Raw genomic sequence first — 27,484 nt, forward strand, 5'->3', positions numbered from 1 at the left:
ACATACCTTTATTTTTAAAATGGGGCATTGTAAATTACAAATGTTCAACTGACTTGTTTGGGATTTTTAGGAACTTCTTTCTGTCTTGTGTACCTGTAGTTTGGGAGAGCCCTGTTCCCTGGGGTTTTGTAAAGGGGATCCTATTCTTAGAAACCCCTGTACTTTTCTTGTACGAAAAAGGTATAATGGAACCATTATAGTGAAGAATGAGTACACTTGCAGAGAAACCAGCATGTACATTATATAGAGTGTGCAGAGCTCATTGGACTGGTATGGGGCACACATTTCTTTACAAAATTTCACAAGACCAGGCTTTGACTCCTTACTGCTGGAGCCATAATGTCCCAGGCTTGGCACAACCAAACAGATATTTCCCTGTCAAGTTGGGAGCTGCTAGCCTTACTTTTGCCTTTTTCCCCCACATTCCTTCTTCTGTTCTCTCTTCCCTCTTTTCTCTTTTTCTTTTCTTTGCTGTTGTCTTAACAGTTAACAGTTGTGGTTCTCAGCACATTTTGTTTTCCTTATTCCGAAATTGGAACATGTGTGCTATATTGTGCTATCTTTATGCTTATACTACAAATGTATTTTGGGAGCTCATTGCTCCCCTAGCTTCTACCCTTTAAATTTGATGGATGGAACTCAACATTTCTATATTTGATTCACAGTATAATCAGTTAACTCCTCAAATGGACATGTAGGGATAACCCATTTTCTTTCTACTGTTGACTAATTTTTTTTCAATAAAATTATTGAACAAGAAAGAAAAAATCTTCCAAAAGATGGGAAAAAGGTAAAATTTACATAGGCAGATTATTATCATTATTAAATATATGTAGGCAGATTGAGTGATATCTTTTTCAAGTATAATCTGACCCAAAGTGAGTTAAATGTCAAATTTGGTAGATTGAATATTACATTTGTATTCTTGATTAACCCCTCAGTGACTACAATATGTCTTTTTAAATCTTTGTTGTGAGAAAATAATTGACCTTGTAGCAAAAAACTCAGAATGTGCAGCTGTGTATGTTCCTAGTTCTCAAACCTGTCGTCAAACAGACAAATTTGTTATAGAGGTTTCGACATGTTAACTGATGCATACCGATGCTGCTAAACATGCTCTGGGCATCTAAGCTTCAAAAAAGGGTTAATTAAACATTTTCCTTTATGTTTGTGTCTAGAAAATGCTCCTCAAATATTCCTAGTTCTGAAAGAACATCTAAAATATGTTAAAAACAGTAAAAATAGTTACTAAAGCATCATTACTATGCATTGTTCTTTTAAGACTTTATCAAGGGCTCTCCCTTAGGACAATTGCATGCTGGTTAGAATAAGCAGCCATCACAAAAGGTTTGATGTCTTCCACAGGGTTTGTCTTGTTGTTAAAGTTACAGAGCACAGTTTGCAGAATTTAAACCTCTAGAGGGAAATTCCAAACAGTTTTCATCTTAACCACTCTGCCACAACCCTTTGGTCAAGTACAGAGAAAGATGGAGCAGGCTGTAAGGATGATGATTAAGTCTTGTTAAGTTCAAACCCACCAATCTATCATAAAATTTAAAAAAACAGTTGCTTTCTCTGATGTCTGCTTAGTACATGAGAGGCAAAAGTTCATATTCTTACTACCATGAACACAAGGGCCCTTGCAATGTTAATATCAACCTGCATGTTCATAAACATTAGGAGGGTGCTTTAAGGTAAAACTGAAGTAAAAAAATAAAGAAATTGGGAACAGGCAGGCTCTTTTTTGCAGAAGGGACATGCAATGGCTTTTCTGCACTAAAATGCACTTACCTGCGATTTGCAATCCCCTGCAAAATGTACACCGAGTTGCCCATGTGCAGTTAAGTTTACATTCCGACACAATGCTGCCGAAATGTAAACGGCCAAAGACCAGCACCCAGAAAAACCTAGGAAGAGGATGCCAAAGAAGGGTCTTGTGGACATCAAACTGATGGAACATAGGTGAGTATTTATGACTATATTTCAGCATTAGGAGAGTCACCCTTAATATGTGCGGATGGACATTAGGTCTATCTATCTTTGTATGTATGTATAATGGATATAAAAAGTCTACACACCCCTGTTAAAATGTCAGGTTTCTGTGATGTAAAGAAATGAGACAAACATAAATCATTTCAGAGCGTTTTCCATCTTTAATGTGACCTATAAACTGTACAACTCAATTGAGAAACAAACTGAAATCTTTTGGGGGGGTAAAAATAAAAAATAAATAATAATGTGGTTGGATAAGTGTGCACACCCTCCTATAACTGGGGATGTAGCTGTGTTCAGAATTAAGCAATCGCATTCAAACTCATGTTAAATAGGAGCCTGCCATCATGTAAAGTGCCTCTGATTAACCCCAAATAAAGTTTAACTGTTCTAGTAGGTCTTTCCTGACTTTCTCTTAGTCACATCCTACATCAAAAGCCATGGTCCGCAGAGAGCTTCCACTGCATCAGAAGGATCTGTTAAAAGGTATCAGTCAGAAGAAGGGTACAAAAAAATTTCCAAGACATTAGATATACCATGGAACACAGCAAAGACAGTAATCATCAAGTGGAGAAAATATAACACAACAGTGACATTACCAAGAACCGGACGTCCCTCCAAAGTTGATGAAAAGATAAGAAGAAATCTGGTCAGGGAGGCCTACAGCAACATTAAAGGAGCTGGTTGTGTGGTACATATGGCAACAATCTCCTGTATTCTTCATATGTCTGGGCTATGGGATAGAGTGGCAAGACGGAAAAGCCTTTTATTATGAAGAAAAACATCCAAGTCCAGCTAAATTTTTCAAAAACACATCTGAAGTCTTCCAAAACTATGTGGTACAATGTGTTATGGTCTGATGAAACCAAGGTTGAACTTTTGGCAATAATTCCAAAAGACATGTTTGACACAAAAACAACACTTCCCATCACCAAAAAAACACCATACCCACAGCGAAGCATGGTTGTGGCATCATAATGTTTTGGGGCTGTTTTTCTTCAGTTAGATAAGGTAGAGGGAATTATGAACAGTTTCAAGTACCAGTCAATATTGACACAAAACCTTCAGGCATCTACTAGAAAGGTGAACATGTCAACGACCCAAAGCATACATCCAAATTAACAAAGGAATGGCTTCACCAGAAGAAGATTCAAGTTTTGGAATGGCCCAGCCAGAGCCCAGACCTGAATCAGATTGAAAATCTGTGGGGTGATCTGAAGAGGGCTGTGCACTGGAGATGCCCTCACAATCTGACAGATTTGGAGTGTTTTTGCAAAGAGTGGGCAAATATTGCCAAGTCAAGATGTGCCATGCTGATAGACTCATACCCAAAAAGACTGAGTTGCTGTAATAAAATCAAAAGGTGCTTCAACAAAGTATTTGTTTAAGGGTGTAAACATTAATGTAACCATATTATTATTATTTTTACTTTCCTCCAACCTAAAAGATCTCAGTTTGTTGTTCAACTGAGTTGTACAGTTTATAGATCACATTAAAGGTGAAAAAAGTTCTAAATGGATTTATCTTTATCTAATTTTTTTACATCACAGAAAACTGACATTTTAACAGGGGTATATAGACTTTTTATATCCACTGCGGCTATCTATCTATCTATCTATCTATCTATCTATCTATCTATCTATCTATCTATTCTTTCCATCTTCTGTTTATGCACTGTTGAATTGGCCTTAGAAAATAAACATATTGGGATGACATATTTAGTGTAGACATTTATCTCACAATGAATATAGGCACTATGTATATATCCAATACAAAGCATTCATTATAGCACTGTATGCTTACATTAGCTCTGATTAAAGCATTCTGTTGACTTGCAAACCTACTGATTCCTTATTCCAGGATGTAAACCATGTTTAAAGATATAATGACATCCAGGATTGACCACAACAGATAGTGTTGCTGTCATCTTCAGCTAAGGTCAACATAAAGGAAAACATCAGGACTTTATTTAATTTATTATTATTTGAATACCTTGTTCCTTTTTAAAATAAAAAAGGTACAGTCAGCTGTCAGTAATCTATGCAACATAATCTGCAGTATATATGCCATATTGTAAGTCTGTTTGTAATTTTTTACACAGGATTTAAATAACTTTTACCCTGGGTTCAGACGTTTTTCTAAATTGATTTAATTTGGTGAAACTGGATTAAATTCTGGGTGAAAATTATGTGAAGTTTGTGTGAAAATATTTATAAATAGACATCTATGCATTGTCATGCTAGGGATAGAACTCTTTTGATAACTGTGCAGTATTCAGGCTGGAAGCAATGGATACCATAACAATTTACCTTCTAAACTGAAGGAGATGGAGAGCTTTCACTGAGGGTCAAGTCTGGGGAATTCTTTTGCACATCTACTAAACCAAGTATGTACACTGGTTCCCCTTGAACCTGCTCCTGGCATTTTTTAGCTTTGAAAAAAGGGGGTAAGGGTAAGAATATCTTTAAGGTTTTTATTGCTGTCTGTGTTTCCATTGAGGAGATTTCCCATGTCTTCCTGTACCAGTGAAAAGGCAAGAAGAGAGAGAAATCTCCTCTGACAGGGGCATGAACAGTAATAAAAACCTTAAAGAGATTCTATCTGTTCTTCTTTCTAGATTTCATTACTATTTAGAGATATTGCTACTCACTTCACGGGCTGATGAAATTTCTCCAACAAGACACAAAGGGTAAAATTTTGATAGATGTTCTAAACCATCTTATGCTACTCCAAATGAAAACTAAAAGTGTCAATTTTTAGATTTAAATCGTATGATATGAAACGTAATAGTAGGAAAAATGCAGATGATACATTTTGTATGCCTAACTAAGTATATATTCATGTGTGATCTTTGAAAAAACAGAAACCCCGCACACACGTTGGCCAAAAAAAAAGTAAACTTTTGTCCGAAGGGCGCTGGCCCAAACTTGTCTTGCATACCCACAGCCACACAATTGTTGGGCAACAAATACGAATGTAGTGACGTACTATGTTGCTTTTCAGCTATTTAGCGCCACCCTTTGGGCTCCTTCTGCTAATTTTGTGTTAGTAGGTTTGGTGAGTGTTGATACGCGCTTTTCATTTCACACTTTTCATTTCACACTTTTCATTTTGCACTTTTCATTTGGTGCTTTTCATTTGGTGCTTTTCATTTTGCGCTTTTCAGTTTGTGCTTTTCATTTAATTTCTGAATAGTCTTTCATCAACCAGCCTTGTTGTGGAATCGGAGGAGACAACATGTTATTTAATATTGTCCTCGGAGTTATTGCTTTGACATTACATTTTTGGTTGAATAATTATTTGATGTGGTATATTTTCTATATTTTTGGATGCATAGAATGCACTTTTTGGTTATGTTATATTGGCAGATAGCATGTCTAATTGTATTTGTTTTCTTTTTTTAATGCACAATAAAAAAAATTGTGGAGAATGATACTTGGCTATGTGTTTTACTTCAAATGACAGTTTGGGAGTAGGCAGTTATATTTTCAAAAATACAATGTAAAATAAACAAGGGACACCAACATAGTTGTATCTTTGATCTTAAAAAACGACGGGATAATGGTGTTGTGGTAACTTGCCCAAATAATAAAAAGAAAAAAAAAGCATAATAATATTATTTCTGATATCACTAGAAAAAAAAAAGCCTTTGAAAATGTGTTTGTAATAACTCCATCAGTATCACTAACAAAGCAGCTTCATGATTATCCCATTAAAGAAGAAGAGAATATGTGCTGCATTTCGAGATTACATAATTTGCCATGCCATGAATATTAATTCTCCATTACAAACGCTAGATTACAAGACCGACCGCTTCTGGCTCGTCCTTGCTTCCGAGCATGCGTGTTTGTACTTTGGACTTATGTCCAGCGGACTTATATACACACGTTCGCAAAATCCGACAACACACATTTGTCCATGGAAAATTATAAAACCTGCTATCCAACATTTGTCCGTGGAAAATCCGAGAACACTTGTCCGATTGAGCATACACACAGCCAGATTTACTCCCAACAGACTGTCATCGAACATTTCCAGTCAGAAAGTCCGATCGTGTGTATGAGGCTTTAGACTCAATTCAGAAAGGCGTTCAGTGTTTCACAAATAGCACAAAACCCCTAAATAGATAGCGCAAAACCCCCAAATGACTCTTTTGGAAAGTAGACACCCCAAGCTATTTGCTGAGAGGAATGTTGAGTATTTTGCAGATCTCGCTTCTTGTCACAAAGTTTTGAAAATTGAAAAAAGAAAAGAAAAAAATGCATTTTTCTTTTCTTTCTTCATTTTCAAAAACAAATGAGAGCTGCTTTACTTTCTGAAAAGGTGTGTGTGTGTGTGTGGGGGGTTGAACTGTCCTGGCATTTTATGCACAACATTAGAAGCTTATGTCACACATCACCCACTCTTCTAAACACTTGAACACAAAGCCCTTTCTGACACTTTTTGTTTACATGAAAACATTTTTTTTTTTGCAAGAAAATTACTTTGAAGCCAATAACATTATATATTTTTTAAAGCATAGGCCCTACAGATTAAAATGGTGGGTGTTGCAATTTTTTTCACACAATATTTGCGTGGCGATTTTAAAATGCAATTTTTTTGGAAAAAAAAACACTTTTTTTTAAATTTTATTGCACTAAAACACCCTATATTGCCAAAATGTTTGATGAAATAAAAAATAAAAAAGATGATCTTAGCACATGGATACCAAATACGACATGCTTTAAAATTGCGCACAAATATGCAGCGGTGACAAATATACATATTATAAAGCCTTTACAGGTTACCACTTTAGATTTACAGAGGATGTCTACTGCTAAAATTAGTGCCCTTGATCTAACATTCGTGGTGATACCTCACATGCATGGTGAAATTGCTGTTTACATATGATACGAGACTGACACATTCGCCTTTGCGTGTGACTTATTAATTCCAATGCATTTTGATGAAATGATGGCTATATAAAAACTCACTTTTACTCATACAGATGAGAAAAATACAATTGTTTTTTTTTTCAAAATTTCTGCATAAAATAGTGCATGCGTGCATAAAGTCAACTTATGTATTACAAATATTTATACATTTCTAATAATTTATTCAGCACTGTACATGTGAATCAGGCTTTACCCTCAGAAAGCTTATAATCTAAGGTATCCTTTTTCCTATGCATACTTAGTAGGATAGTTTTGTGGCAAAGTCAAGCTAACCAAAATCTTAATGCTAATGCCTATGAAGGGTAGACTTGAATGGTACACTTTAATGTTTTCACTAGGCTAACTTAAAAAAATTAATGAATGCTAACAATGTATCTAAACAGAGCCACATGCAGTGTCAGAAAAAAAAGGCTTTCTGGGAAAAAGCATTTACTGTTTGTGATGTCAGCCATACAAATGTGGAAGACAAAAAGAACAGATCTGAATCAAGAACAAAAAAAAAGTGCCTTTGTTAAACACCAATTCCTATAAAACAAGCAATACATCCTTACTTCTCGGGGCAACCAAATGGGCTGCCTGGAGTTTAGCTAGAGTTATTAGGTGTGTTGAATTGTAAATTTATTTTTTTCAAAATTCTACTTATGTGTTATTGTTTTAACCACTTGACCTTTGGAAGGTTTAACCCCTTTGTGACAAGGCCATTTTTGCGACAATTAAAAAAAAAATATATATATATATATATATTACTTTCTACTATAAAGCATATCCAATAAAAAAAATGTAAAAAAATCTAATTTCTTCATCAATTTAGGCCAATATGTATTCTGCTACATATTTTTGGTAACAAAAAAAAAAAAATCCCAATAAGTGTATATTGATTGTGCAAAAAGTTATAGCGTCTGCAAACTATGGGATATTTTTATTATTTTTTTATTTACTAGTAATTGCGGCGATCAGCAACTTATAGCGAGGCTGAGATATTGTGGTGGACAAATCGGACACCTAACTTACACTTTTGACACTTTTTGGGACCAGTGACACTAATACAGTGATCAGTACTAAAAAATATGCACTATCACTGTACTAATGACACTGTCTGGGAAGGAGTTAACATCAGGGGTGATCAAAGGTTTAACTATGTGCCTAGGTTCTGCTTAATCACTGTGGTGGAGATGCTTAGACTAGGGCAGGGCAAAGATCCATGTTCCTGCTTTGCATAAACACAGTATCAATACCTTCCCTTCTGATAGAACAACAATCTGCCTTGTTTACATAGGCAGATTGTCATTCTGCCTGTTTCCTGTGTAATTGGTGAGTGCCGACGGACATCAAGTCTGTGGTACCCACCGCTAAGCTCCTGCTGAGCGGGACGCTGGAGGCATGCATGTGCACCCTAGACCTGGAAGTGTCAGATCATGTACTAGGTACATGTTCTGGTGCAAAGCGGCCATCCTGCCACAGTAAATGTATGGTGGGTGGTCTGAAAGTGGTAAGGGTGGAGTGTGTAAGGAAAGCGTAAAACCTGTATCAGCTTTTTTTTTTCATGATAGTGTCCTATTAGCGAGATTTCCTTGTATGTCTTGTTCTGTACACATAACAGGAACTGGAAATAAATCTCTCCAAAAGGAGGTAAATCTCCCTTTAGACAGCTGTCATCAGAACTGGAAGACATTTCCTCTAGCCTTGTTCTGATAACAATTCAAAATGTTGGATTTACCCTCACTTTCAGTGCAATGGTCACTAGGACAAATACTAGACATGTGCAGAGTAAAATATTTCGTTTCGGAATTTCGTTTTCGTCTGAAAACTTAATTTATTTAGTTAATCCCGAAATTCGTTTTTATTTATTTCGTTTTTCGTTCAAAAATTGCATTCGTCCAAAAATCCACATGAATTACGGGCGAATCTGTCTTGGAAGGCTTATGGTGTCTGTCGAATGTATAAAGAAGATCCGACGGAGCTAACTATATAGCATACTTCGTGTGAACTTTAGAACCCTATTAAAGTCTATGGGACTCCAACGTTCAAAATCTAAAGTGCTAATTTTAAAGGCTAATTTGCAAGTTACTGTCCTAAAAAGTGTTTGGGGACCCGGGTCCTGCCCCAGGGGACATGTATCAATGCAAAAAAAAGTTTTAAAAACGGACGTTTTTTCGGGAGCAGTGATTTTAATAATGATTAAAGTGAAACAATAAAAGTGTAATATTCCTTTAAATTTTGTAGGGGGGGGGGGGTTGTCTATAGTATGCCTGTGAAGGGGCTCATGTTTCTGGTGCTTAGAACTGTCCCTGCACAAAGTGTCATTTATGCAGGAAAAAAAGTCCTTTAAAATCACTCGCAGCTATTATGAATTGTCAGCTCCGTAATACAGAGAACACTCATTGAAAGTCATTGATAAAAAAATAAATAAATAAATTTAAAAAAAAGCGTGGGGGTCCCCCAAATTCAATTACCAGGCCCTTCAGGTCTGGTATGGATATTAAGGGGAACCCTGCCTCAAATTTAAGAAAAAATTTGACGTGGGGTTCCCCCTAAATATCCATAACCAGACCCTTCAGGTCTGGTATAGATATTAAGGGGAACCCCACATCAAATTTAAAAAAAAATTGATGTGGGGTTCCCCCTAAAAATCCATACCAGACCCTTTATCCGAGCATGCAACCTGGCAGGCTGCAGGAAAAGAGGGGGGACGAGAGAGCGGCCCCCCCTCCTTCCTGAACCGTACCAGGCCACATGCCCTCAACATTGGGAGGATGCTTTGGGGGTCTGTGACCCCTCAAAGCACCTTGTCCCCATGTTGATGAGGACAAGGGCCTCATCCCCACAACCCTGGCCGGTGGTTGTGGAGGTCTGCGGGCGGGGGGCTTATCAGAATCTGGAAGCCCCCTTTAACAAGGGGACCCCCAGATCCCAGCCCCCCCCTGTTTGAAATGGTAAGGGGGTACAAAAGTACCCCTACCATTTCACAAAGAAAGTGTAAAAAATGGTTAAATAAAACAAACACACTTTTGAAAAATTCCTTTATTAAAAATAAAAAAATAAAAAAAAGATTCCAGCGGTGGTAATCCATTCTTGCTATCCAGCGACGGACGGTCATCTCTCCAGCGATGTCTCATCTCATCCAGCGCAGCGAATACATCCTTCTTCTGTCTCCGTGGAGGAGACACTGCAGGCATTCCGGCGGCTGACGTTTCTTATATACGGAGGGCGGGGCCACCCGTCACCTGACCCCGCCCCCCTCTGACGCAAGGGGAAACCCGGGGTTCCCCGTGACGTATGGGTGACCCCGCCCCCCTCTGATGTAACGGAAACCTGCCTGTGTTACAACAGAGGGGTGCGGGGTCACCCATACCTCACAGGGAACCCCGGGTTTCCCCTTGCGTCAGAGGGGGGCGGGGTCAGGTCACGGGTGGCCCCGCCCTCCGTATATAAGAAACATCAGCCGCCGGAATGCCTGCAGTGTCTCCTCCACGGAGACAGAAGAAGGATGGATTCGCTGCGCTGGATGAGATGAGCCATCGCTGGAGAGATGACCGTCCGTCGCTGGATAGCAAGAGTGGATTACCGCCGCTGGAATCTTTTTTTTATTTTTTTATTTTTAATAAAGGAATTTTTCAAAAGTGTGTTTGTTTTATTTAACCATTTTTTACACTTTCTTTGTGAAATGGTAGGGGTACTTTTGTACCCCCTTACCCTTTCAAACAGGGGGGGGCGGGATCTGGGGGTCCCCTTGTTAAAGGGGGCTTCCAGATTCTGATAAGCCCCCCGCCCGCAGACCTCCACAACCACCGGCCAGGGTTGTGGGGATGAGGCCCTTGTCCTCATCAACATGGGGACAAGGTGCTTTTAGGGGTCACAGACCCCCAAAGCATCCTCCCAATGTTGAGGGCATGTGGCCTGGTACGGTTCAGGAAGGAGGGGGGGCCGCTCTCTCGTCCCCCCTCTTTTCCTGCGGCCTGCCAGGTTGCGTACTCGGATAAAGGGTCTGGTATGTATTTTAGGGGGAACCCCACGTCAATTTTTTTTAAAATTTGATGCGGGGTTCCCCTTAATATCCATACCAGACCTGAAGGGTCTGGTTATGGATATTTAGGGGGAACCCCACATCAAATTTTTTCTTAAAATTGAGGCAGGGTTACCCTTAATATCCATACCAGACCTGAAGGGCCTGGTAATTGAATTTGGGGGACCCCCACACTTTTTTATTTATTTATTTATTTATTTTTTTATCAATGACTTTCAATGAGTGTTCTCTGTATTACGGAGCCGACAATTCATAATAGCTGCGAGTGATTTTAAAGGACTTTTTTTTCCTGCATAAATGACACTTTGTGCAGGGACAGTTCTAAGCACGGGAAACATGCGCCCCTTCACAGGCATACTATAGACAACCCCCCCCCCCCCCCTACGAAATTTAAAGGAATATTACACTTTTATTGTTTCACTTTAATCATTATTAAAATCACTGCTCCCGAAAAAACGGCCGTTTTTAAAACTTTTTTTTGCATTGATACATGTCCCCTGGGGCAGGACCCGGGTCCCCAAACACTTTTTAGGACAGTAACTTTCAGAATCTTTTCTCCCTGTCAAATCTTTTTTCTCTGTCGAATATTTTCTCTATATAATCTTGGACTAATAGAGGTAAGGTTAGGCACATTCGACCACAGGTTCTATAGACACAGATTGTTGTCAGAGTTATGTCGAATCTCCTATTCTATATCGAACTGTTGTAACAATGAAAACGAAAATAAAGCATTTATTTATGTCGGATCTTTCGTTTTTCGGATTTTGTGCTTTCGTTATCGTTTGTCAAAACGAAAACGAAAATAGCTGAAATTCGGACGAAAATGCATTCGGACGAAAACGAATGCACATGTCTAACAAATACAAAGGATGAATCTCCCTAACAGAATCTCAGACAGCTATTAAACCTGCCAGGGGTTCTAGCCCCTCACCACTCCATCCAAAACTAAAAGAAAAAGCTTTTGATTTACATTTTATACTTTAGGGGGCCATAAATAATTGTTTTTCCACAAGATTTACAGGCCTTTCACCCACTTTTCCAGTTGAATCTATTTTTAAAATATATGAATCTTGTGTGAAAACATATATAAAGAGACTCCTATTGTTTGTGTTGTTTTGGTTCATATGACACAGCTGACCTCTGTATAAGGCTGGCCATACACTGAAAAAATTTAATTTGAAAAATGTAATTTTAAGAACTTTCTCTAATGGTTATTGGGGTCAAATTGATATTCGTTTTCATCTGCAGTGATGAGAAAATTTACAATAACCGTGAATGTTTTATATTAAAATATTTTTTTTTAAATAACAAACAGGTTTATACTTACCTGTTCTGTACAATGTTTTTTTTTTTCACAGAACAGCCCCAATCCTCCTCTTTTTGGGTCCCCCACCGGCGCACCTGGTTCCTCTTCTTCTCAGTGTTCCACCATATGAAGACACTTCCTATGGTGGCACAGCTGCTATAGACACAGAAAGTGAGGCTTGGCCCCATTACCCTAGTCTTTTATCACAGGCTGTTATTGACAGGAGAAGGAGCCAAAGGCTCCCACTGGTGTCTCTGACCCAGTGAGGAGAGAGAGAGAGGAGCTCTGCTACTTTTGTTTACAGGGTTGGATCAAGATCGGGCTCAGAGAATGCACTAAGGTAAAAAAAAAAAAACCTTTAGCATTTACAACCACTTTAAAAGCAACATTTGTTTAAGTACTTTAAATGACATTCATCATGTAATTGAATGTAATAATTAAGGATGTGTGTACGAATGTTCCTATGAATGCTCCTACAAATGTTCACAAATCTACTAGTGGATGGCTAGTTTAACAATTTCTTGACCACCCTATCACAGTTTTACTGCTAAAGGAAGGCAGCTGTGTGTAGGATCCTGTATATATACATATTTCTGTATTTCCACCTGCAGGGGGTGCGAGCATCACCAGCGGGCTGCTTCTGCTGTCAATCTTCACAGCAGAAACAGATCTGCAGGTACCAGGCACTCAATGTCCTCCAGCGCATGCTGATCATCTGTAAACAACACGGAATAGGGATCTGCCTATGTAAACAAGGCAGATCGCCATTCTGTCAGGGGGAAAAGGGATGGATTCTGTGTTCCTGCAAAGCAGGGACTCGAATCTATCTCTTCCCCTAGTAAAAGCAACACATACAGTACACATAAACACTGGTTAGGCACGCAGTTAACCCTATGATCGCCCTAGATGTTTAACCTCTTCCCAGCCAGTGTCATTAGCACTGGTCCTTGTATTAGTGTCACTGGTTCCCACAAAGTGTTAAAAGTGTCAGTTAGTGTCTGATTGTCCATCGCAATACTGCAGTCCTGCTGTAAGTCCCTGATCGCAAAAAATGCATAAAAAATCCATAAATATATATCTTAGTTTGAAGACACTATAACGTTTGTTTGAACCAGTCAATATGTGCTTAATGGGATTTTTTTTAATCAAACATATGTAATAGAATACATATTGACCTAAATTTATGAAGACATTTTACGTTTTAACATTTTTATAGGATATGTTTTATACCAGAAAGTAAATAATATATGTTTTTTTTCAAAATTGACAGTCGCTTTTTTTGTTTATAGCGCAAAAAAAAAACATAATGGTGATCAAATACCAGCAAAAGAAATCTCTATTTGTGGGTAAAAAAAATGATATAATTTTTACTTGGGTACATGACCCAATTTAATTATCAATTAAAGTAATGTGGTGCTGTATCGCAAAAAATTGCCTGGCAGTAAAGGGAGGGGGTAAACCTTCCAGAGGTTCAGTGGTTAAGCATGTACATCTTTAACTTAAAAATATCTCCTTTTTTGCATGACATAAATGACTTTATAGACTCCACCCATGAAAGATTTAATGTATAGTAGTTTTAATATAACCTCTTATAGCTCTGACACTTTACTTTATCTTTAAGATCACACAATTCATTTCTAGTGTTGTCAGTCTTTTTAAATCCTTAACAATAAGAGCCATTTATATCTCATTAGTCCTAGATTGTAGGACAATACAGAGCACCACTGTAGAGGCAGAAGCTGGTGATAAAGATTCTTATTTTAATTTTACTAACTACTAGGATTGAAATAAAGTTTCACCATCCTATCAGGGAAAAAAAAGCACAGCTTGATGTATTTGTGTTGTTTTAGCCGCTGTTATGGCTACTAAAAAGGTCACAAAGGACTTGTGGCACCACAGAGGTCATTTCTGTTATTCTTAGGAGGGAAGTTTTGACATGTGATATACTACAAAGATAATACAGTCCGTGGCTCAGCCCTTGTCAATCAAGTGATTCCTGCTACACTAGAATCCTGCAGAGGTTGACTTAACTTTCCTTCAGGGCCCTATTTAGTTTCACTATCAGTTTTCTTTTGATTTGACCCTATGGCAAAAGAAAAAATTGTTAAACTCCCATTCAGTTGCAAATTTCGACTCCTGTGGGAAAAAAGAATTAGTAAACGTGTCTCCACCCTAACCATCTCCTATTGTATTTAATTTGTATAGCACTTGTAGAAAACAAGGTAACAAATTGGGATGGAACTTTTTCCAAAGCCTGCAAGGAAGCAATGCTGATTTTAAAGGAACCGTTAAGACTGAAGATAATTACTGCCCAAAAAAAATGTATAACACTGTAGAATTTGTATAGCAATGTATTTTTACCATACATTTTTAAATATGAATTCTATATTTGTGATTGTAGTGTATAATTCCTAATTTCTTCTTAGCCCTTGTACACACGGTCGGACATTCCGACAACAAAATCCGTCAGATTTTGTCCGAAACTGGTGTTGCATACACACGGTCAGACAAAGTTGTCGGAAAATCCGATCGTTCGTAACGTGATGACCTAATTTAGTTACAACGGGACTACGTACAGGCTAGTAGCCAATAGCTTTGGTCTAGGAATTTTATCTGAGTATGCGTGGCACTTTGTCCGATCAGAATTCTCTACAAACGATCGGACAAAGTCCGATCGGATCATGTTGTCGGAAATTTTTTATAGCCACCTCTCAAACTTTGTTGTTTGGACATTCCGATGGAAAAAGTCAGATGAAGCCCACACACAGTCAGATTATCCGACAACACGGTCCGATCGGACAAAATAAATGGAGGTTCAAATATCTGCTTTGTGTAGTCACATCCCTAGGATATATGGAAAAATATGTTTTCCCCCCTCTATAGTGGGACTTTAAAGGAAAGGCATAAGAGAGTAAACAATATATACATTAAAATTCTAAGTATAATTATTCTAAATTGGTTTACAAAAAGTAAAAAGAAAACAAATAATTATCATAAAATACAATCCATAATTAAAGAATGAGGTACATATTGCCACACCACATAGTAACTGTCTGATATCTATAAGAAAAAAATTGCATGAACATATCCAAAGCGTTTCGGAGTAACTTGACTCCTTCAGGGATGGTTTAGCAGTTAGTGTAGGTATGGTCTACAAAAATGAAAATCATGTAAAAAACATGACTCTACCTGTAAATGTCAATAGCTCCTGTGGTAGAGAGGGGGTTTTTGTGGTACAGCGAGAACACTGATATGTTCATGCAATTCTTCTTATAGATATCAGAAGGTTGCTTTGTGTAAAAATCATGGTGTGATAATATGTACCTCATTCTTTTACTATGCATTGTATTTTTGATATTTGTTTTTTTTTTACTTTTTGTAAACCATTTTGGCATAATTAAACTTAGAATTTTAACAAATATATTGTTTGCTCTCTTATGTCTTTAAAGTCCCATTAAAGAAGGGGGAAATGTGTTTTTCCTACTAGGATATATGTCTGCATTATTTTGTTGTGAGGAATCTCAATTCTCAGGGTGGCATTCAATGGCCCAAATCAAATTGAGGAAAGTATGAATATAAGGGTTGCTTATGGCACCACATCCTAATAATATGTCATTATAGAAGACAGAAAAGATAGATTTTTTTCAGGTGCCAAAAAACTATCAAAACATAATTTTAAAAATTCTAAATTTTCTTACAAACGTGTTTATTAAGATTCATAAAATCACATATAATACAAATGAAGCCACATAGCCCCCAATTTTAATCAGGGACCAAACCCCAGTATTTTAAATGCTCCCATCAATCATATGCTGAAACAGAAAATTCAATGCTTGCTGGGTATGTCCCTACCACAGCAGAGATGCATCAACGCGTTTTTCTGGTAACCCAGCTTCCTCAGGAGGTGTAGGGGAGCACTTATGACAAACACAACACAATTTGTAAAGAAATACAAACAAATTATAAATCCATGAAGCAAAACTTCTACAATAGAATATTTTTATTTGAACAATTTGCTAGCTCATCAAACCATGTAAGGTCCCACTACCTGGAGGAAATGAGCCATGGTCTCCTCCTGAAGAAGAGGGGGTTGCCTGCAAAACACATTGAGTCTTCCGCAGTGGAGACATCCCCTGCAAGCATTGAATTCTCTGTTTCAACATATGATTGATGGGAACATTTAAAATACTGGAGTTTGGTCCCTGTGATTAAAATGGGAGACTATAGGGTTGATTTACTAAAAGCAAATAGACTGTGCACCTTTTAAGTGCAGTTGCCCCAAAGCTTAGTAAATGAGGTATAGCTTCACTTTAAAAATAAATACCTAATCACATTCAAGTTAAAAAAAACAGCATTTTTTTCTTGCACATGATTGGGTGAATAAAATCAGCAGAGCTTCCCTTCATTTACTAAGCTCTGGAGCAACTGCACTTGTAGAGTGCACAGTCTATTTGCTTAATAAAATAATCCCATGTGACTTAATTTTTATTATATGAAATTTTAATAATTTTAGTGAATACTTTTGTAATAAACTTGTGATTTTTTTTTATGTTACAAAGTCAACTGAGATCCAACTTTCAGTAAGATACTTGGACAAGACTGGATTATTTAGGACAAGCCTAGGGGGTTATAATGGCCATCAGAAGTGCTTCAAATTACTCAAAGTCATTCTCTTGCTGTATTTGAGTCGCAAAAGAAACAGAGTCTGATTATTGATCATCTCCCTGCTTATTGTTTTCAGGAGGAAATCTGTTCTGCTATGGTTGGCAATAGAGAACAAGCTCTTGAAGGGAATAAAAAAAATATGGAAAGAGGTAAAAAAAAAAATGAATTCTAAACACTGATGAGCAGTAGAAAACATCTCCAGCCAATCAATTATGATGAGTGTGCAGACCCTAGAGAATGTTCACCCAATCTTGACTTTTATGCTTAGATTAGGAAAAAGCCATCCCGCTGAAAATGCATGTATTTTTTTAAAGCAAAAAACCTGAATTTGGCTTGGTATCATCCTTTTGTAATCACCTATTCAACAGCGCTCACATTAGTAGAGGGCAGGGTAGCACAGAAACCAAACAGCTATGCTGCAGTTCTCATAACTACTGCTTTTCCATGTCCAATCACAGGCTTCTAGCTGTATTACTTTATTGTAGCAGAGTAAAGTTAATACACCATTCTGGTTTTGCTGTCTGGTAGACATGTGCGATTAGTTTCGTACGAATCTCAAATTCGTACGAATTTCCCTAAATTTGTACATTCGGGAGGATCCGAAATACAAATTGCCATGCGTCCGAATTTTGTACGAAATACGAACTTTTGTTTACAAATTTTCGGATCAGTCGTCGTCGCGTCAACGACTCATTATGCTTATTATGAGGGGCTCCCACCATCCCTGTACTATGCTGACTTCCACCTGGGGCTGTACCCAAATTCCTGTGCTGTGCTGACATACTGATCACAGCAGGGGTACAGCCCCAGGAGGAAGTCAGCACAGCACAGGGATGGTGGGAGCCCCTCATCAACGAAAATTCGTATTTCGCATAGGAAATTCTTCAACGGAATTTCGCATTTCGGATAAAAAACAAACTTCCATCAGCATCGACTGTCATATTGAGGTATATTTTTGCCTTTAAATTCATTGTAAAGAACGTTTGTACAAGTTAACGAACCTAACGACAATTCGAATTTTGTACGAATTGAAATTGAATTTCGGACATGAAATACGAAGTACGAATTAATTCTAATACGAACCGTAACAGAACGGAATGAAATGAATTTATTGGCGGCGCCTATGTCTACTGTCGGGCAGGGGCTATATAATTTAAAGCGTAACTCCACTTTTGTTGAGAAAATTCCCCTCTGGGTGATCCATGTACATTGCAGGGATTATAACAACCGTTGTTGCAGATTCCTACCTTTTGTTATTCTGAAGAAATCACTGTTTGTTCCTCTGTGCCTCTGTGATGAGTGGGTATAATGGGAGTAGTTTTATAATTATCAACCAGCTGTGCAGCTGCAGAGAACTAAAGAGGAAATCTGCTGGGCCTGCATCCCTTTAGACGTGTTCCTATTGGGAGTATCTGACAAAAAATTATATTTTTGTTGCTGGGGATGCCTGAAATTTGACTTGTATCTTAGTGTAGACTTCTGGGAAAATTGGTGAGCCAATCACACAAACAGGAAATTATGTTGCTGGGGGGTGTTGTCATGACTCTGCAGTAATACTTTCATGCCCTGTCTGTCTCTTACCTGGTCTCTGTATCAGCCTTAGGGCTTGCACTCTCACACCTTCATGATTAAGTAATCTTTCCTCAGTGTGGCTCCACCCCACCCTAAACAGGAACCACTATTTAACACTGTGTTCTCCAAGCCTGCCTTGCCGAGCAATATTGTGTGTTTGGTTTCCTGTCTTCTGCTTGCTGTGTGCTCTACATCTGTCTCTGTTATCAATCTTGGCTTGTTCTTTGACTATCCCTGCCTGCTTGTTACCCTGACCTTTGGTGTGTTCTCTGTCTATCCTTGTCTGCTAGTTGCCCTGACCTTTGGCTTATCTCCTGACTATCCCTTGTTGTCCTGGGCTGCTGCTTCCTCTCTATCCTCCTGTCACCTACCGTGAGCGTCAGCTGGGAGACCCTGGGGGCAGCAACCTTGAGCCATTTGCAGCATAGTCCATCCTCCCCACTAGAGGCACTGGTAAACACTTGCTGGCTCTTAGACTCCGCACCCTGGGGAATCTATGCTCTAGCTTCCAGTGGGATCCATGTTGGTGCTCCAGTGAACCTGCCTTCCTAAACCTTTAAGAGTTCCATTCTCAGTAGTCAGTCATAGGGCCCACCTTAGCAGTGCACTCCTGACTCCAACGGTGCGCATCTATCACCTGAACTCAGGTGACCTGACAGTTTTTTTTCCTGTAGACATTCTGTGTACAACACAGCTCCAGGTAGCCATAGTGCATTGTGTTTTCAGAAAATTACAGCGGCTGCAGATGAAAAGGAAAGGTATTTTTTTTAATAGCATTCAATCACAATATAACTCATGTTGCAATTGTGTACTCTATATTATTTTTTCTTTATTTGCTATTTTTTTCCCATGAAAGTGGATTTATCCTCTAAGAAAGGAATAAACAGAATTATAAATCCTGTTATAAATATATATATATATATATATATATATATATATATATATATATATATATATATATATATCTCAAGCAAAAGTCCTACAAGTAACCTTCAATCACACAAAAACACTTATTTGAATTGAAAATACTCTATTCCCACTAATCAGCAAATCGCCTAATGCCGCGTACACACGTAGCCGACTATCCGGCAGACTTAGTCCGTCGGACTTTCCGAACGGGCTACTTGCCCACACAAAGCACTTTTTCAACAGACTAATACGGCGTACTAAGTCCGCTGTACTATCCGCCGTACTTTTGAAATGAACGGACTCGCCCACACACGCGGAGGAAAGTCCGCTCATTTCGAGCGTGTCTCCAGGTAGGCGGGGCCCGCGAAGGAGACATCGCTGGCCCCGCCACCTTGTATGGACTTAAAGGGGAACCCCAATGCTGAAAAAAATCAGCGTGGGGTTCCCCCCAGGTCCACATCAGACCCTTGTCCGAGCACGCTACCTGGCCGGCCAGGAAAGGGGGGGACGAGCGAGTGCCCCCCCCTCCTGAGCCGTACCAGGCCGCGTGCCCTCAACATGGTGGTCGCCTTGGGGAAGGGGGACAGAGGATGCTGGGACTGTGACATCATAATAGGCGGGGACATCATCCGGTGATGTCCCTATATAAGTCGCTGCGTGCCAGGTCCCCGTCATTGTGAGTGGAGGGAGCGACGAGGCAACATCTGAAGAGAAGAAGAGAAGGCGGCAACGACAGGGGCGACAGAAGACTGGGCCACCGCCTGTAAAAGAGCTATAAGAAGGCGCAGTGGCCCGGCAGAAGAACCGAAGAGGGGGACAAGACCCCCGAAGTCGGAAGAAGAGGCTGGCGGCGAGGAAGAAAGCTGGGCTCCTCCGCTAGTAAAAGAGCTAGAAGAAGATAGCAGAGGAGTCCGGCGAGAAGACCCCCGAAGACGGAAGACCCCCGGAGCTGTGCAATAAACTATTTTAACCCTTGTGTGTTGTGTTTTTTTGTACTTTATTTTACAGGTGAATGGGTAGGGGTACATTGTACCCCATACTCATTCACATAGGGTGGGGGGCCGGTATCTGGGGGCCCCCTTATTAAAGAGGGCTCCCGGATTCCGATAAGCCCCCCGCCCGCAGACCCCGACAACCAACGGCCAGGGTTGTTGGAAAGAGGCCCTTGTCCTCATCAACATGGGGACAAGGTGCTTTGGGGTGGACCCGGCCGGGTAGCGTGCTCAGACAAGGGTCTGATGTGGACCTGGGGGGACCCCCACACCGATTTTTTTCAGTGTTGGGGTTCCCCTTTAAGTCCATGCCAGGTGGTGGGGTCAGCGATGTCTCCTTCGCGGGCCGCGCCTACCTGGAGACCCGCTCAAAATGAGCGGACTTTTCTCCGGGCGGGAAAAGTCCGTTCATTTCAAAAGTATGGCGGACTGGCATATGCACGGCCGGATTGTCCGCCGAAATGCAAGTCTGACGGGAAGATTGGAGTGCAAAACTACTTTCTAAGTCCGGCGTACTTTCGGGTCAAAATCCCCCCGTGTGTACGGGGGGATTGTCCGGCGGACTTGAGTTTGCCAGACTTTTCCACCCGATTGTTTGATCGTGTGTACGCGGCATAAGTGTATGTTCCTCACTAATCAAACTAAATATTAAAATGTGCTGTGTTGCGCTGCTGAAAAATAGAATGAATAAACTATATACTGATAGCTTCACCACTGTGTTTTGTATGTTAATTTAACAAACATAAAAAAACATATTTAACCGCTTCAGCCCTAGAAGATTTTACACCCTTCCTGACCAGAGCACTTTTTGCTATTCGGCACTGTGTCGCTTTAACTGACAATTGCGCTGTCATGCAGTGTTGGACCCACTATAAACAAAAAAAAGAGCAACAATTTTGAAAAAAACTATATTTTTTACTTTTTGCTATAATAAATATTCCCCAAAATATATTAAAAAAACAATGTTTTCCTCAGTTTAGGCTGATATGTAGCCTTCTACATATTTTTGGTAAAAAAAAAATCACAATAAGCGTATATTGATTGGTTTGTGGAAAAGTTTTAGCGACTACAAAATAGGGGATAGTTTTATGGCATTTTTATTATAAGTTTTTTAAGGGGACTTACAGGTTCGCCCATTTTCCCACCGCTGCCATTGTGCTGACCTATATTGGCGTGCAGCGGTCGGCAAGTGGTTAAACCGATAAATATGGATAAACATCCATATGGTACATAAAATACAATCCACTTCCAATACAATCTTATGAGATGATTGTAGCCATATTAGTGCATTTACGACACAGAGTACTGTCCATCATACTTTGTTTATTTGCACTAACATACAATTTTTTAAGACAAGTTTTTTGAGGTGTATCCCCTTCTTCAAGGTCCAAGCATTATGCCCCAAAAGCTTGTCTTGAAAAATTATATGTTAGTACAAATAAAAAAGTATCATGGACAGTAATTTATTCTTTCTAATGCAATCTTATGAAAAGTGATTCTAATTCCAAAGTGTGCTTTTTACATGGAGTGATCTCAAAATCCCAGCGCTACAAGCAATCTTCAAGCTTATGTGCAGTACCCTGCATTAAATAAGGATGTTCTCTCACCTTCATAGATTGACCTAAAAAATAGGTCAAGTTTCCCTTTCCCCACCCCAGAGGTCGTATGGAATGCACTTCATTTTTGTCAGATACTCCTCATGCCCACTCCGTTTTTTCAGGTTACTGTGTCTTTAAAAGTCCACTGCACGGCCTTGTGTCTCTATAGAGTTAACTTAGAGCCACATAGGAGCCACCATAGTGTAGTAGTTAAAACCACCAAAAAAAATGTATTTTAAAAATACACTCACAGAGAAAAAATGTAAAACCACATTGAGTTAAATAAATCACTCGGATATACACCTCACTCGCACGACTTCCAGTCCTTGGCTCTGGTGTCACCTGGCTCCACCCCATGCGCATCGTCACAAATCACGTGACTTTATTGTCTCTTCTGCAATAAAAGCAAGAATGCTCACTGTTTGTTACTGGAACTTCAATTCCTCTTTAAGCATATCGTTAGTTATTGTGAAATTGTTAAAACCACTTTGTTTCATCCTACTGAATGCTAAAATGGAAATCATAGAGCTTTAGTCCTTTTGTTTATTCAAATTTTATTAAGTTTCCAAGTACAACACAACTTTGAGATATGCATTTCTTACTGAAATTAACCTATAACATGCTGCAAATGAATATAATAACAAACTGCATTTTACTCAGTACCATTCCTTTGGACTTCCTTGAAATACAAAGGTGGTACATACACAGCAGTGCATCCTCAAAAAAATTAAATAAATGTTGTCCTTTTGTAAATGAAATATGCAAAATATCTAAATTCTACAGCATATAGTTACTACAGATTAAATACCACATGAAAACACTTTCTGGGGTGTTTGGGAAAACAGGAAAGGATTATGTAGTTCACTAAACAATAGCCCAATAATAGCAAAATGCAAAATGCATTTTTCTTAAATGACATCAAATTTAAACAAGCAACAACTTTCAAGTTTAGGTTTTACAATGTATAATCATTGTTTTTTCACATTTTATGCTGTCATATCCAAGAAACCTTGTCTTAAATGACTTCTTTACATGTAACAAAGATCTCTCTAAAGTGCTATCAACATCTAATCTGATAAAATAACCCTAATGTAATTTTATAAAACTACAGCTTTCTTCTTTCTTGATTATATGCCTTTAACAAGCAGCCTCATGTAGAAAACCAAAAAAAAAAAAAAAAAGAACTATACGTTGAGAATAGTTTTTATAACAATTATCGATGGTATTATCATTATGAAGCTAATGTAATGACTAATGCAATTACAATATTAACTGAAACCGTACAAATAAAAGAAGCATTTATGAGTATTCAGGATAAATGAAAATATCTATGTAGTCAGCTGTTAATCTTTGAATGAAAAGACAGGTAGTCATGTTTCTGTTCTCTTGGGTGAGTTTAGGCTGGCATGTCCCAGGAATATAGTTACAATAGCAGTTCAGGCAGCAAAGATCTTGTTTGGTCTTTTTGTGTGGTATTTATAGCCTGATCTGGTTAATGTCAATCTTCACTTTATTGTTATTCTCTAAAATCTGACATGTTACCTTGGCCTCTGTTTTAGAGAAACTCTTGTAGGATGACAAATTATTTGGATTATTAGACCTACTCTTTAGTAAATTTTTTGTTTGGCAGAAACTTATATCAAATTTAAATAAATATTTAACGTTTGATTTAGATTTTTCATTTATGATCCTATTTGTATTTGATCATGTTTGCATGGAACAAGCAGTCTTTCCTTCTCAAAGGCTGCTTAAAGTATATTTAAAGGCAAAACTTTTCTAAAGTTTTGGATAAAGTGTGAAACAAAATTGATGGCAAATTAAAAGTGTTATGCTGTCATCGGAATAGAGAATAAAAGGAAATCCTGAGGACACTTTTTTAATAGACAACAGCCTAAATGAGGACTTTCCCTTACAACTTAGAGATTTCTTCTCACTTCCTGTTGTGCCTACATTTTAGGAATTGGAAACAAATTTCCCCAATGGGACAAAGAAAAAAAAATTTAAGGAAAGAAATTCCAACTAGAACTTTAATCATTCTTTTTGACTTTGGAAATATTTTGATGTGAAGCTTTTCATCTGGCCCCTGGTCCTTAGTATAAATATCTCCAGATCCCAGGATGCTCTAAATTTTGTCTAGAGCATGCCATAGTCTACAAAACCTGGGATCTTTTTTGTGCACACACCAACCACAATTCGCATGATGCCCTGACCTGCCCCCCCCCCCCCCCCCATGCCACCCAATAAGCCAAAAAAAGTAGTAGGTGGCTGTGGTGGCTAACAGGCAGGCACAAGGAATGGCTGAAGGCAATTCAGATATGCAATTTTTGGGGGCAGTCAATACATGTGCTTTGAGATAAGTCTCAAAGTAATGACATTCACAAGATAAATATACACAAATGCAAGTTTTATGAAAAACTGACTATTTGTAGGTAGAATCCAACATGGGTTTGATCTGTCTGCAAGACTGAGCTTTGCAAGCATACAGCTAAACCTGACTGATCTGGCACTCCTGCAGAACTCTTGAAGAAGAACAAACAAAAAGTTCAAGAATAATTACATATAAGAACAGATATGGTTATCATATGACAAATTTTCTAAAGCTGGATGTACCCAGGCAGGTTGCCAATCAGTTCCAAAATTAGCTTTTATTGGCAAAAACTGTCCCCTTGTGGCTACCTTAAAGAGTATGTTACCCTAAAGATTTTTTTTTATGTGTGTATATTTTATAAATCAAAGTCTCTAACATTTTCATGTACTTGGTTTGCCCTGGAAGTCACCTTTCTTACTTGTTCTAAACTGACCACACAAAGCACAGAAGTAATTCAAAAGACAAAACTGTATATGATGGGACCCTAATTACCCCTCACATTGACAAATATACACTCAGATATGTAGGTCAACGCGTTTTGTGGATAAATCCGCTTTATCAGGATCTCAAATCACTCATGCAAATATAATTAAGCTCTATAAGGATATCAGAGAAAAATACATATAAGTTTATATACAATATGATATACAGCATATATAACAACAATCAAATATTTCAATCAAATATTTCTTAATGATGATAACTATCCCCTAAAAACAGGGAAATTGAGTACAAGGACTACAACGGAGGAAGAAATACTTGTGTTACAATGGGCTGGAATTCTGTAGATAGCTATACCTATATATTAACCCTTTCATGACTAAGCCTATTTTTGGCATTTGGTGTTTACAAGTTAAAATCCATATTTTTTGCTAGAAAATTACTTGGAACCCCCAAACATTATATATATTTTTTTAGCAGAGACTCTAGAGAATAAAACGGCGATTGTTGCAATATTTTATGTCACACAGTATTTGCGCAGCGGTGTTTTAAACTCAACTTTTGGGGAAAAGGGACACTTTCATGAATTAAAAAAAACAGTAAACTTAGCCCAATTTTTTTTCATAATGTGAAAGATAATGTTACACCGAGTAAATAGATACCAAACATGTCATACTTTATAAACACACGCACTTGTGGATTGACGACAAAGTACGGTACCTAAAAATCTCAATAGGCGACGCTTTAAAAATTTTTTACGGTTACCAGGTTAGCGGTACAGAGGAGGTCTAGTGCTAGAATTATTGCTCTCGCTCTGACGATCGCGGTGATATCTCACATGTGTGATTTGAACACCATTTACATATGCGGGCACGAATTCTGTATGCGTTTTCTTTGCTTCGCGAGCTCGCGGGGACGGTGGGCGCTTTAAAAAAAAATTTTTATTTTTTTATTTATTTTATTTATTTTAAAATGACTAAATTGTTTTTTAAAAAAAATTAAAATGTGATCACTTTTATTGCTGTCACAAGGAATGTAAACATCCCTTGTGACAGTAATAGGTGGTGACAGGTACTCTTTATGGAGGGATCGGGGGTCTAAAAGACCCCTCACCCCTCCTTTACACTTCAATGTATTCAGATCGCCGAAAACGGCGATTCTGAATACCGTATATTTTTTTAAAACCGGCGCCATTGGCAGCCGAGTAAACAGGAAGTGACGTCATGACGTCGCTTCCGTGTTTACTATGAGGAGACTGGAATGAAGCCGATTACGGCTTTGTTCCAGTTCCTCCCCAGCGGCCGGAGGCAGCGCAACTTGAATCGGTGCTCCCGATCTAACGGGAGCACTGGTAACAGCGGCGGGAGGGGGGGACGTCCCCTCCCGCTCCTCCGGCATAACAGCCGAGCGGCTTTTAGCCGCATCGGTTGTTATGGCTGGAAAGCCAATCGCCTGCTGAAGAAAACGGTACCGGGATGATGCGTGCAGGTGCGGGCATCATCCCAGTATACCCCCCCGTAAGCTGAGGGCAGAAATTGTAGGCTTACCTCAAAAAAAGCACAGAAGCTGATCTATGTTGACATGGTCCGCTTTCTTCCTTTGGCTGGCCATTCAGAGCTACAGGACTCTTTTCAGACACACTGTAATAGGTAGTTTGTTTAGCCACCACTTCCTCCAATCAGTCACAGCCTGCCTTTGACATAGAACTCCTCCCAATCAAAGTCTGTCTCTGACATAAACCCCCTCCCAATCACAGCCTGCCTCTGACATACACATCCTCCCAATCACAGCCTGCCCCTGACATATAGCCTCTCCCAATCACAGCCTGCCTCTGACATGCACCCCCTCCCAATCACAGCTTGCCTCTGACATACACCCCCTCCCAATCACAGCCTGCTTCTGACATACACACCCTCCCAATCACAGCCTTCCTCTGACATACACCCCCTCCCAATCACAGCCTGCCTCTGACATACACCCCCTCCCAATCACAGCCTGCCTCTGACATACACCCCCTTCCAACCACAGCCTGCTTCTGACATACACCCCCTCACAATCACAGCCTGCCTCTGACATACACCCCCTCCCAATCACAGCCTGCTTCTGACATACACCCCCTCCCAATCACAGCTTGTTTCTGACATACACCCCCTCCCAATCACAGCCTGTTTCTGACATACACCCCCTCCCAATCACAGCCTGCCCCTGACATTCACCCCCTCCCAATCACAGCCTGCTTCTGACATACACCCCCTCTCAATCACAGCATGCCTCTGACATACACACCCTCTCAATCACAGCCTGCCTCTTGAACACACCTGCTGTTCAAGCACAGCCTGCATCATGCCTCGGGCTAAGCAGACTATGGGATACAGCCACACCATGTGTCTGCACAGTGTCCTGTAACCCCACCCTCCACTATCAGGAAGAATAATGAATGGTCACATGACAGAACATTTTCACCTTAAAAAGATCATTTCTGAAACTAACAAAAGCAGTCATGATACCTGCATAGTTATAACTGTTTAGAAAGTGAATATAACATTGTATTTTCACAATTATTTGAAAGCTGAACGCTGAGTAAAAAACAAACAAAAAAAGTGTACCCTTCCGCAATGCAAGGGTTAATTGCTTGTTTTGCCTGTGAGATAATGTGAGATAATGTTGATAGTCTTACCTGTAA

General features: G+C 39.1%; 1 long non-coding RNA gene across 4 annotated transcripts in view; it reads left to right on the top strand.

Moving 5' to 3' along the window:
• The window catches only part of LOC143940936 (uncharacterized), a 277,425-nt gene that overhangs the window by 229,799 nt on the left and 20,142 nt on the right, over window positions 1-27,484 (top strand). The window contains exon 3 of one of the 4 annotated variants that reach the window (XR_013263958.1): window positions 16,998-17,070. The exons of the other annotated variants lie outside the window; for them this stretch is intronic. This is a non-coding gene — a long non-coding RNA (uncharacterized LOC143940936). The remainder of the gene's footprint in view (window positions 1-16,997; window positions 17,071-27,484) is intronic. 4 annotated transcript variants of the gene reach the window in all.

Source organism: Lithobates pipiens, unplaced genomic scaffold, assembly GCF_037356315.1.
Source record: "Lithobates pipiens isolate NorthernLeopardFrog02 unplaced genomic scaffold, aLitPip1_a1.2 Scaffold_3, whole genome shotgun sequence".
Lineage (NCBI taxonomy): Eukaryota > Metazoa > Chordata > Amphibia > Anura > Ranidae > Lithobates > Lithobates pipiens.